Source organism: Melanaphis sacchari, unplaced genomic scaffold (assembly GCF_002803265.2).
Source record: "Melanaphis sacchari strain LSU unplaced genomic scaffold, SCAv2.0 Contig7_pilon_pilon, whole genome shotgun sequence".
Lineage (NCBI taxonomy): Eukaryota > Metazoa > Arthropoda > Insecta > Hemiptera > Aphididae > Melanaphis > Melanaphis sacchari.
Window position 1 is genome coordinate 992,637 of NW_020271560.1, and position 14,461 is coordinate 1,007,097.

General features: G+C 22.1%; 1 protein-coding gene across 2 annotated transcripts in view; it reads left to right on the forward strand.

Moving 5' to 3' along the window:
* Positions 1-6,755: 6,755 nt before the first annotated feature.
* LOC112601758 (tachykinin-like peptides receptor 86C) overlaps positions 6,756-14,461 on the forward strand; it is a 123,507-nt gene continuing 115,801 nt past the window's right edge. Inside the window, exon 1 of one of the 2 annotated variants that reach the window (XM_025349531.1) lies at positions 6,756-6,819. The gene's annotated coding sequence lies outside the window, so the exon portion shown is untranslated. The remainder of the gene's footprint in view (positions 6,820-14,461) is intronic. The other variant, XM_025349533.1, reaches the window with a different exon arrangement.

Consider the following 14,461-nt stretch of genomic DNA (forward strand, 5'->3'; position numbering starts at 1 on the left):
AACTTTGAATATTTTAAATATTGTGGTTATTTTTAATATTATTGATTTTACTGAGAGATTTTTATAAAAATTATTGTTTCTTCGAGACATAATAGTTATATTTTTTGATAAGATGAAAAGTTTTGAATTACTTTATATTATAGTCTATATAATGACTACTGGTATTATGGCATTTACACAACGTTCATAGTTTTATACGAGAAAAGAGAGCTATAGAAAAAAACTTTATATAAACAATTAGTATTTTGAAATATGTAAATATTGTAGGAAAAAAATAATTTCATGTGACGCTTAAGTCTCCAAATTCACGGATATAGATACACTTATGCTTATGTGAATAAACGAAAACTTTATTTGTATTATAATACTGTGATAATATTAATTGTCACGATTAAAACTACCCATCACAATTTAATAACATCACGAGTAGACCCAGAATTATGATTAATACTGAGATCAGTGATTCGATTTTTCATCTGTGTAGTATATTTTGAAAATCATATATATAAAGCATGCTATTGTTTGTACTTGTATAATATATTATACTACACGAAATTTAGTTGTACTAAATCAAATTCGTATATTGCTATTATGTAAATACTCTTATATATTATAATTAAAATAACTACATTATTTTATGAATATAAACAACAATATTGTATTTTTAAACTTTTTCTAACAAACATGTTTTTTAATAATGCTTAAAAAAAACATGAGAAAATCTGATCCCCATACCATCCTTTTTATACGCCTCGGTTATAAGTAGAGTTAGAAAACGAGAACAGAATAAACGGATACGACGGACAATATTCCATTTTCAAACTGTAAACTGTAATAATAATTATTCAGTCGTCTTGACAAGTTACGGCGTGCAATACAATTAATAACATTAACTATATACACATATATTATATATACGTAAATACGCACGCGCACGCGCTCCTTTTATATAAAAGAAACAACGTGAAAGTTTTCCAATTTTGGTCGCCAATGATGGGGTGGCAAAAGTATTGTTTTGCTTTAGCTTACACAAAAAAATAAAACGCAGGAATTTCAGAAAACTTTTTACATTCGATAAACGCAATTTAGCGTGGACTATACAATGGCTACATAATGGACGTACTGTGTTTTTATCTTACGAATAGGGTCCAGTCGACGTATATGCAATTTGTTAAACAAAACAACATAATATTTGATGTACCGTACAGTGATATTATTATTATAATATAACCAATGGACTTTTTGCCTTATAATTTCGATCGATTTTCTATACTGTGGAAGTTTGCTCACCACAATAATAACCGGTAAGTAGAATATAATTTATTATTATAATAAGCTATTTCCATTGCACGTTATAGAAATATTATACATTAACAAACATTTTACTCAGATTTCTATAATGATACTTTGTTTAAATATTCTGTAAAATTCCTTTAAACGACTATAAAATTTTCACATATTTAAAATACAGAAATAAATTAGGAGTACTACTTTCGCGTGTATTATACCTACAATATAATTTAGGGTTACTTTAGTATTTGACTCAATCCTTTAGTACAACGAAAACTACATCGTAATTTTACTATAAATAATTTTACCCCGTATAATGACATAGGTATGCACGTTTAAAACCATAATTTATAATTATTAATTTTCTGGTCAACGTGTTTTAACCTTTTTTTTTTTTATATAATATTTCAATATTATCGTTTTTATTCATTTTATCACGCATTGAACCATTAAGTCGATATTGCATATCAAACAAGACCAAACTGTCTGTATTATTATTTTATATTATGTAAAGTTCTTTTATAAACAATAAAGAAAGAATAAACAATATTGTTTAAGATACGATTATTTTTAAAATCAAACAAATTTAAATACAGATCCGTTACCGAGAATTATAAAAAATAACAACAATTATGAAACAAATAAGTTGTTTACGTAAATTTCTTTATGGTTTATCGTTAACAGTCACTAATATTTGTACGTTATTATAATATTTATGTATTTTATAGCAGTTGAGCAGTAAGTACGTTTTTAAGACTTTAAATGCATCAAAAACACTACCAACATTAAATTGATAAACTTGAAAGTCTATAACGTACATGCTTGGAGGTATGAATTTAATAACAGAACAAAAAACTGTTTACATATAACAATATATAATATGCACTTATATAGTTATTAAAATGTTAAGCCTTCTTTTTTTAAAATGATCGTTCATCAAAAATGTGTACATATTAGAAAATTGTTCAAAACACTTATACAACACCCACATAATACTTTAATTTTTGATAAATATAGGTATGCAATACAAGTAGTCTACTCTCAAATTAATAAAATAAGTTGTCTTATCTTATCGTATATTAAAATAATCAATCACTCTATACAGTATTAAACAATTATTATTTTATATTATTACAATATACTCTTAAATCACTAGAATGTAACTGATCACATTATATTGAATGGTTATCTTAGCAGAAAGTCTTAAAAGCATCTAACGCTAAAATAATCTCATTAATTACTTTCAACCAAATAATCACAGTATATTATAAATTCAATTATATTGAACACGTAAAATATATATAATCAGTTGCTATCTAAATCAGTTTCTATTTCTATTTACAAATAATTTTAATATTGTTATTAATTATTACTGAATATTAGCCTAAATGTACGTTAATTATACACTTGATTAGTTAACTACAATTGGAATGCATTTTTTTTATCATATTTAATTGCATATACTTTAATATTATATTTTAATATCCGATATCTATAATCTTGAAAAATTTGAGAATCCTATTGTATTGCTTTCTAAGATCATTTTAAATAGTATTCATATATTAGAAAATATTACAGGTATTGTTTTTTCTGAGCAAAGCGATTAATATATTGATCTTACGAGTGTAGCAATTTGATGTATGGGTGTATGGGCGTTTACCATTTTTTAATTAGTTATATTTGTAAATAAATATACTATACATTTCAAATATTTTGAATAATTAAAAAGAGTACAAATCAAACGAAAGAAAAAATTGATTTTAATGTTATTTTTATTATTTATCTATAGTATTCATTACTATAAGCAGATAAACAATTATTTTAACTGAATATCCTAATATATTATATTGCCATAAATTGTTAAGTAAATTATACAATTTCAGTATGCACTATTTTTATTATATTATTACAAAGATAAATCATTTTTACTACCATAAACATTAAATATTAAAACACAACTAAAATGACTGAAACAAGTAAATTCAATATTATTTTTGACATTACAATATAATATATTAATATGTACAGTATACGTGAGAAAAGTAACAAACGGCTGTGGTAGTGGCATAGAGATATTATATAAATAACAATTTAATCTTGTATTTTAATTTAATAATTGAATAAGTAATCTTTTGTTACCATTTAATAATTAAAATTATAATTTATAATAATGTTAAGTCTACCATGGTGCTATTTAGTATAGTATTTCTTATTATCATATTATACTGTGTTTTAAATTTAAAACAATTTAATAAGCATAGATCATTGTATCCTATTAAGGTTTAAATTGTACAAATATTTTTATATATCAATATATATATATATCGTTGTGTTTCATTAAAATATGATATACAAAATGATAAGAAAATAAAAAGCTTTAGAATTGTAGTTGTCTATCTTAAATGTTGATTTTACTGGTTTTTTAAATAATATGTAACATATTATTCGATTGGAGTAATTGTTTGGATGCAATATTTAGAGTTTGTTGCAATAAATATGTTACTGTGTTAAATTTAAAAAAATACAGATTTCTAAATATTTAAGTACAATATGTACAATATGTATAAGTTAATGATGATAAGAATGCAATAAAGAAATTTTTATAATTGATTAAAATTTAAATATATTTATATTTTTTTTAATTAAATTCGAACTGGTATTGAACTAGTATTATTGTTCCCTCATATTGTAAACTTATCAAAACCAACAAATAACTGAGATATATAGTCATTGACTATATATTACATATAAATGTATAGTCGATTAGCATATTATAATGTTTTACAAATCAAATCAAAGTTCATTTTCCTCGCTATTCCAGATAAAGAAGATATCAATATTTATATTTATTATTCTACATAGTTATAGAGTAGTTAGTAAACTAACTTTATATTACAAAAATTGTTGAAGTGATATAAATAAAATTACATTTTACAGGTCCTAATTAAATATTTAAATTAAATTAAATTTGATTTGTAGTAAATCAAGCACAAAAATAAAATTTTAAATCATAAAGTTAGCGAATACTTGTTTCTCCCTCGTTTGCAAAACTAGATTAAATCGGTATGCTCGTAACTCCGTTTTCTGTTTGCCTAATTGAATTTGCTGAGAGTGAAATAAATGACGAATCCAGTGACGTAACTAAGTAAAAAACTAGGAGAGGGGTTATTTTTTTCTATGTGCAACTAATTTTTTGTTTTTACATAAATCTTAAAACCCATTTTATAGTTTAGAAACTAATATTAGGTGAAAGAATTTTAAAGAACACATTATAATTTTATTATAAGTTATTTATAATCAATTATCTCATTTACAACCAACTTATCAATTACTTCAAAAACCCATGTTTTTTTTTATCAAGATAAAGAATATTTTGGCTAGATTTCATACGCGATTCCACGCGCTCTAGTATACTCAGGTAAAATTAAGACGTTTAACCTTCTTAAAAATTACAGGAGAAGAAATTTCTTATAACTTTGCCACTGAACAAATTAATAACTTGTAAATTGTTACAATGTAATTCAGTAGTTAAACTTAGTATCCTAATGAAATTAAAATTTACTTCAAGTGTTTATTGTTATTTGACCTACAAGAAAACATTTCTGAATTAATTTTTTTCTTAAAATAATTGACTAAAATTGTTAGTAGTTAAATAATACTGATTCAGCTTTATAAATTATTTGAAGAATTTCCATTTTTAAATTAATTAATATCTTCGTAGTTTATCAATTTCTGACAGCTTTTGGAAAATTTAGAATAAATACAATTATAGCTACAATTATTCATAAATAAATGAAAAACGTTTAGCCTTATTTTTTATAAAATTATTTAAATTTTAGAATGTAATTACATGTCTAAATAATCTAAACATAGTGATGTTTATTTTTAGCAAAATATTTTCAGTAAAAAATAATGCTCCGTAAACCCACATTTATTTTATATTTCCTGATCAGAGTTATCTCAAATAGTAATAGACAATAGAGTTTAAAAGTATTAAGACACAAAAGAAAATAATCCATTTTTTTGGCAATTACCTATAGTTATTTTGTATTTTTAGTTTGATGTTTATGACTTAAAACATTAATACAATTATTTATATATAGCAAGTTTAAAACAATATTGTTACAATAAATCGAAGTCGTAGTAAAATTTTTAACAAAACCATATTATTCTTTGGCATTGTATTAAGATGGTAGCTAAGATTTTTTTTTATATATAATAATAGCGTATCTGAAAAAAGTATTTTCTCCAAAACAAATATTTTATGGATTCCAAACAAAATGATTTTGCTAAAAGTATAATGGTTTAGATATTACGATCTAATTTGTATTTTAATTAAAACGTTATTGGCCAATTATACATATATTTTTTATTGTTTTATACAATTATTATTTTTATTAGGTTCCAGTTTGTGTTCAACATAGAATTATTCGTTATGTACATAATAATATCATATCCATTATAGAACAAAATAAAATTACATGAGTTGTAGAGTTATACACTTATACAACTATTTTAACTATTTACAAACCATTCATTCAAACATGTATTTTATAATAGCACATTTTTAAGAGGAAAAAATAATCACTGTTTAAGTATCTAATATATCTTTGTAAACCATATTTCAACAAACAGTCGTCTCTCGATTTATTATTATTTTTTTTAACTATTTTTGTACAATGCAGCGATAGTACACACGCACTTTACTGACATAAATCTGTTTTATAATTATATTTTTATTAGTTCTATTAATTATTTAAATGGTCAATTTATAATAACAATTTCCTGTTTGTCTACTATTCGCATAGCAACAATTATTTCTTTCTTTAAAATATTGATATTGCTTGACCTTTTAGTTTTTGGTTATTTATTTGGCTTAACGACACTAATTTTTATTTTTATTTCATTACATTTTAAGTTCAATATTACTAGAAAAAAAATAAAAGAAAACAATTCAAAACCTTCTGTTTTTATTAATACTAATAATACAATTATGTATATCAAAATCAAGTGTTTCATTTTACTTTTAAAGTTCATAATTTATCAGCTGTTACTGTGAACATTTTAATTTACATATTTTGTCCATATTTGAATTATTATTAAAACTATTATAAGTATAAATGTGTACAATATTTGTTGTCTATTTTATTTACTTTTCTAACATCAATATATCAATATGTATTTATCTTGAAGTAATCATTGAAGATTTTACTGTAAAATATCACACGTATTATTTAAATACAAACTGTGTAGTATTTACTGCAAATAAAGTTGTATACAAGCTATAAGAAAACTCTGTTTTTGGCTTTTAATGCAGACAGTAGTGCTTATAATTCTGTGGCCTGTGGGTAAACAGTTTTATCAACAAGCTCATAAAATAATGCGTAGTAACGCGAACTCATCAAATTTATTATTCATTTTGTTAGCTAAATTTTTTTTCCTTCTTCTTACAGACAAATAAATAACATTCATTAAAAACAAAAACAAAAAACCCAATTTTCAGTTTCTCAATGACACAACAGATTACAAGTAAGTAAGTACAATTATTATTTTATTTGCACATTTACAACGAATTATATATTCCACAAGACTTTCAAAATGTACCATTTGTCTAAATTTTAAAAGTATTTAATTCTATACAGTTATATAATATTTTTTTTTTATTTTCATAATATAAAATGTTTGTAAAATAATACTATATCATTATAAATATAATTGTGTACAATGGTAGTATACTATTTATACTTAAGAAATATATGGATAATATATCATATACTTATACTTAATAAATAATAAACATTTAATTCACAATATTATATTAATCTTGAAAGGTCAAAAACTAAAATTATAAAAATTGTTTAAATTAATTATTTGTATAATTCAGTTATAGACAAAAATGAAAACATTTACAAAAATCATAAAGATGATAGCTTAATATATTTCCAATATTTTTTTACATGTCAATATCAGTTAAAGTTGCATATAAAAAAGTACTGTTTGTGTTTTGTTCAATGAATACTACTTATTTTATAATGATTTCAATAATACTCTAATATCGCTATTTCTATTACTAAATTGAAACTAACCACAATAAGTACAATCAGACAGGAACAATTCCTAATAACTAATTTCGGGCGCTTTGATTGTAGTTTAAAACAAATAGCAGAAGTCAGCTCAGCGGTTTGACTTTAATTAGTTTGTCATGGGACCAAATAGTATAATTACTTTTATAAAGCAGTCCTTTCATTTTATTATAACGCATACAAAAATTAAAACAAATGATTTAATGAAATTTCAGATTATCAGAATGATATTTCTCATCATCGGTTCAACAATAAGTAGCTGTATGTTAAAATTGAACATTCTAAAAAAATATGTATCTATATACAAATATAAAGAAAATTATATTAATAGAGTATGTTTATATACTTAATATTAAGTTATTTTTTTATTAAAGCATTATAGTAACATTACCCAAATACATTATGAAAAATATTGAAAAAAAATTATGTGTATTGTACTATCAGATTAAAAATATACAATTTTTTAAATTAAAATAAGTCTTGTTAAATAATTAAAAAATGTTTTTCTAACTTACAAGCCATGACATTATAATTTATCTAACAGATTCAAATAAAAACCATTATTTATATTTTGTATAAAATACATTTGATTAATTAATTTTATTAGATATAATCTATTTCGAGTAATTTATTTTAAAAACTCGTTTAATAATATATATATACATATATATATTTAATACTAAAACATAGTACAACATAGATAAAATGTATTTCTTACAAATGGTTTAATCAGGAAAATGACCTATAGTTCGTTCAGCTTCGTTATTTTTGTGATATATGGCAATGCATGAATCGTCATGTCAAGTATAGATACAGAATATAAATTATAATCATTAAAAATGTTTTATTTATTTAAAGATATTGTGGTATCTACATTACGTTTGTAGAGGGGCTATTTCTATGAAAACATAATGAAAATTAAGGAAAAAAATCTATTACTTATTGAAAATATAAAATACATTTTACCGAAACAATTTAAAACTATGATTAGGTAGTAGGGTACCTATCTGATTAAAATATTGTATAGTAATAGTGATTATACTGTAAAGTTAATTTAATTTGATAAAATCTTTTCATAGCGTTACTATATGTACACAATTTGACAAATATCTTTGCGTCAGCTATACCTATATTAGTTAGAAAAATAAGTGGTTTAAAATTCCAAAATTTGTAAACATATTTTAAACTGTCCATGCAACTACGTATTTCAAATTAAATCATAATAATATAATTACAATTTATAAATAAATTTACGATAGAATTATAACTATTATTGATGTTTTTAGATACAATTATAGTATTTGAAAATAATTATGAAACACGAACAATATACATTTTAAAAACTTATGTTTAAAATTATAACTATATGTATATATAAATTTATTATTTATAGTATAGCAAGCTTAAATTTGTTTTTTTTTTTATTTTTATTCTAGAAATGATATCAATTTACATTATTTTTTTAGTAATAAAAATCTTTGATAAAAGGTCATCAAAGCATGTTATTTAATTCATTAAAATTAATATTTGTACTTAATAATTAAACATTTCATGCTGTAAAATATCAGAGAAAATCGAACTAAAATTTGTTTGAAAATCTTCTTTATGTAACATTATATTTACACGATTGAAAACGCATTAATAAGTTTTACTTTTCAGTAACGTACAAAAAAATTTAATTGAAATATTAAAAATATTATCTATATGTATAGTTTTCATGGAAAAAAATAACGTACTTTAATCAAAGGCACTAAATTTCTTTTACAAAAAATAATAATAAAACTAGTATTTATAGAAAACTGTGCACCGTATAAAATCATATATCTCCGTGACTACTTTTCTGTAAAAATTAAAATATCTATCTGAGATTTTATGAATTCGTGAAAAACGTCTTGTAAAAAAAAAAAGATAACAATATAATATACGCAATATATATATTTATATATTTTTAATATAAATGCAGCGACTTCAGTTATTATGATTGTATGTTAAAAACAAAATTGATAAAAATTATTGTTATCAAAACTTAAGTGTATGAAGAATTGTAAACCATCCTGTATGTATTTAAAAAAAAATATTACGTTTCGAATCTTCGGTATACTTCACTGTTGTTGACTGGTAATAAAAAGCCAAACGAATTTTTTTAACATGATTTTTTTTAATTTCAATACGATAGAAATAAATATAAATGTATATCATTATGTGAAAAATCACAAAAAAAACACACATGAAAAAATAATAGTAATCGGATCCAGTATGAATTATACGGCGCAGAGTTGAACTTCAAAGCTTTTCGGAAGAAATCGAACAATCATAGAGCACACTATAACTACAGTGACGTAAATGCACAAAACATTAGCTCTTACGGACAAAAACAACCGATTTCCGATGCGTAACATCTTCTAATGTGGCCTATATAATATTATTGTTACGAAGTCGTATCAGTACAAATTTTTGTTGAATAGAATAAGCTTTTTTTTTATTGTTTAAGTATTGAAAATCGTCCGTGCACAGATTCGATGGAATATAACTAATTTTATGACACTCCCTTAACATGGTCGTGATGTGTAGATCGTCACAAGATCACATTGTCCCGCGTTTGTTAGACGATCGGCATTCAGCACATGCACTTAAACTGGCACTGACTGAAACACGATAGTTGGTTCACGTGCGTAATGGACGCACGTAGAACCCGTAAAAATCGTTGAATGTGTAATATGTGACAAATAAAACTAACAACAATAACGTTAATAAAAAACGAATACAGTGCACAAACAATGCTGTTATTGCGATAAAGCTTGATGTTTCGTTGCGCTGTTGTGTATAAAAAGCGTATGGTGACGGCCCAGAAGACGATGGTGACGATATCGTGTTAAAAACATATACGTATGTATCTAGATGTGTGTGTGTGTGTGTGTGTGTGTGTGTGTGTGTGTGTGTGTGTGTGTGTGTGTGTGTGTTTGTGTACAATAATGTGTGTGCTTTCAAGCTCAGAGATATGTCAATGGAACAATGACGATAATGTTCTATTCCACGACGGTGAAATATTCCGAGACGAGAGAGAGAGAGTAAAATATATTATATAATTATATATAATATGTGTATTGTTATTCGTATATGTTTGAATGTCAATTAAAGATATTTTGATTCGGCCTGTATTTTTTTTGCAATTATTTATCAAGTATAAAATACTGATTTATCTTGATTTTCGATGATTTATGTGACTACAATAATGCGCACATTGGCTTAGTTGTACAATTATTAGTGGTTAGATATAACCGTTTAAAGTTTTAATAAAATTATTTCGTTATTACATGATACGTTTTAAAATTTAAATGATTATTTTTCCATAAAAATAGACATTTAATATTAAGAAAAAAAACTGTTCCATTTTTATTTTCTTAAAAATGCGTTCAGTTAATATAGACATAGTATAATATTTATAATATTACTATAATCAATAAGTACTCTATATTCTAATATACGTCTTACAACTTATTCATTTTATCCTACACATTAATGGTCATTTAAACAAAACTGAATCTTTACCACAAAAATTAACACAAGTGTAGCTAAATTGTCTATTTAAAGCGCCGTGCGATCATAAATTATTTTACTAATAAAATAAATAAATTCAAAAAATAAAATAATGTGTATATTTATCTAATAACCTTAATTATTAAAAAATGAATTCATTTTCGCAAATTATAATGATTTTCTCTATATTGGTATTAATAAAATGTAAGTACTTATTTATCGTGCAATATAATGGTTATTTAATATATAACCATGCATTTATTTTATGATTATTTGTTTGTTTATGCATATAATATTATTTAATTTTGAATTGATAAAAGATAAAGTTGATTTAAACATTCTTTTTAATTATTTTTTTTTATTTATTTATTTATTTTTTTTTTTTTTTTTGAACTAAGATAATAATAATATAAATCTAATTAAAAATTATATTTCTGAACATTCCGTGAATATTTTAACAGAACAAAGGATAATAATTTTAATTTTTGAAAGTTAATTGACCTATACCATATTTTTTTTTCAAAGAATTTTTGATAGTGACACTAACTGGATTATTATTATTATTATTATTATTATTATTATTTTTGTAATACACCCATATTACTAGGGCTTATTTTTTTTTATTCTATAACAAGATACGCCCAATTTATTACGTAGTACAAGATTATATAACACATATATATCTTTTCCAAGTTTCCAACATCTAAGGGACAAGAAATCATATTATTAGATTTCAATTCACAAAGATATGATTTTATAATATAATATTGTATACACATAATAATAGACCATAAATACTTTATGTAATATATGAAATTTCAGAGTACGTAAAAAAAAAAAATTACAATAACATCAACAATTAATTAAATAATATATTTTGTATTTTTTGCGTAAATATATTTAAAATTTAACCTTTAAAAATACCTTCATATTTTTTCTTGAACAATATTATATGCATATATTTTATAAAATCCAAATAAATAATATTACATTTCGTTACAGGTATATGAAAGGTTAATATGTGTATACATTTATGTGAGATATATACCTATGAATGAAACGAAAATTCTTTACGATATAATACAATGAATAAAAATAAACTCGTTCAGTACTTAGGGCTCCCCGAAACGTATATATATATATATAAAACATATATGATATATTATCGTAAACAAAGAACAATATTGTTTTTTTTTTTTTTTTTTGTCGCAGCTAGAAAAAGGTCATTTTTACCTGTTACTTTTAATATTTAAGTTAAAACAATACCTAACAACTAAATTTAATCAGCTTGTAGTTTTATAGTATTAAAATGATTAAAAAAAAAAAAAAAATGTATTCTATAAAATAAATGTTATAATAACCTATTTTATTGGTAAATAACAAATAAAGACAGATATAATTATGCAACATTATTATAGGGTTCAAATACTTTTATACCATTTTGATTGATAAATTCAGTAAGTTTATATAAGCATATATTATATATCTATGTATATTATAGGTATATACTGTATACATATTTAATTATATTAATAACTAATACAAATATAATGTTTTAATTGTAATATAGTAAGATAGTGACACTTTAAAATTCATATGTTTATCATTCGTTTATATTAATATTATTTATCAAAATAATATATCAATTTAAAACAAGAAAGAAAAAAATTACATTGAACTAAGAACATAATTTTAAATGTCAACAACTTTGCAATACGAATATCTTGAATCTGATTTAACGCTGCTTAAATTATTGTAGTGAAAAAAAAAAACCATTTCATTTTTTAATTATTTTTAAGCCAAAGTTCTATGTAATATACCCATAAAATATGATAGAATATGATTATATGTAAATTTAATTATAGGCACTAAACATATGTTCATAAAAATTTATTTGAAATAATGTCAAAATAGACATGGCTACTAACCCATACATTAAAATTATATTTAACTGATGAAATATTCTTACATAATATAAATCAAAACTATACATAAATATATCTAATGTGCAAATTCTTCGAATATTTTTTAAAGTATAAAATAGCACTACCAAATTATAGTTTCTTTTTGTAAATATCATCTACAGTGATTTAAATTTTATTTCAACCCTTTTTTTTTTTTCGTTGCTGCATTACAAAACATTTGATCATTTATTTTGTTTTTAAGTATTTTAATTTATCAAATGTATAAACAATTTTTTTATTTAATGATATTGTCAATGATATTATATAAAAATTTTGATCAGTTTTAGTAAATAACTTAAGTAAAACACAAATCAAGTAAAATAAAAAATAAATATTAATTATCATGTCCATAGGTGGAATTTATTTATCTTAAAAATCATTTAAAATTTATTTTGTAGTTCCATTGAGATTTCAAAATTTAAACAAATATTATTCTCTTGATGAAAATATCTTAAAAAATCTTTACCAATTGAAGTAACAGCTATTTAAAATTATCGAAATTCTAAAATATTTAAGTAATCAAGATAAGTTAAATATAATGTACAATCCATTAAATTATATCAATTAATTTTTTATTAATTATCCAAATTTGATTCTATTATGTTTTAATTTTAAATGTATTTTAAATAGAAAAAACATTAACTTAAACTCCAACATTTGGAAAAATTTGGAATTTATTTCTAAATATTTTTGTTTAAACCATGTATGTAACTAGTTATGAAAACAGGTGAATTGGTTGAATCATTTTATATTAAAATTATATACGTCAAATTAAACAAAAAAATGCACAAAATTCAAATTATTAAATAATAACATTTAAAAACACAAAATATTTATCACTTTACTATAATTATTTTATTTTTATAAACAAAATCATATTGACAAAAATATAATTATGGTGAGTATGAGTTAAATATATATTATATTTTCAGAAAAAATATAATATTTAAAATAATAAAAATTAAAAAATTGTCAATTTATTTTAATAACAACGTTCTTTAAATAAAAATTGTGCAACATGAACTTAATGTTTATATATTTCATGTTTTATAATATTTTTAATAAACAAAAACCTTAAATAAAGATAAAAGATAAATATAATTTAAAACCTTCGTGATTCATAAGAATAATCATGGACGCAGCTTCATGTAGTTGAAAACATATCAATAAACTGGATCTTTAGATTTTTACTCTAATATTTTAATATATAATTCTTTTAAAATTATATTTACATTAGGTATACATATTATTATATATTAAAACTGTACTATATAATATATTATTTCATCATTATTATTAATATCATTGTATAAATACTATGATCAATAATTATTACTTAATTTTAACATATTATTTTAGAAAAAACCATTTTAGTTGGTCAATAAAAGTAGATCTATATATATATATATATAATATTGAAACTTGGTTAACTTAAAGTTGAAAGAACCGGCAAAAAGTTCGGTTTCACCAAGAATTCAAGTTATCCAAAACCCAAGATAAATTTAAAAATACGTATTATATTTAAACAGTACAATATTTACTTTGTATTTATTATATTGTATTATGTATTTACTATTTATATAACTA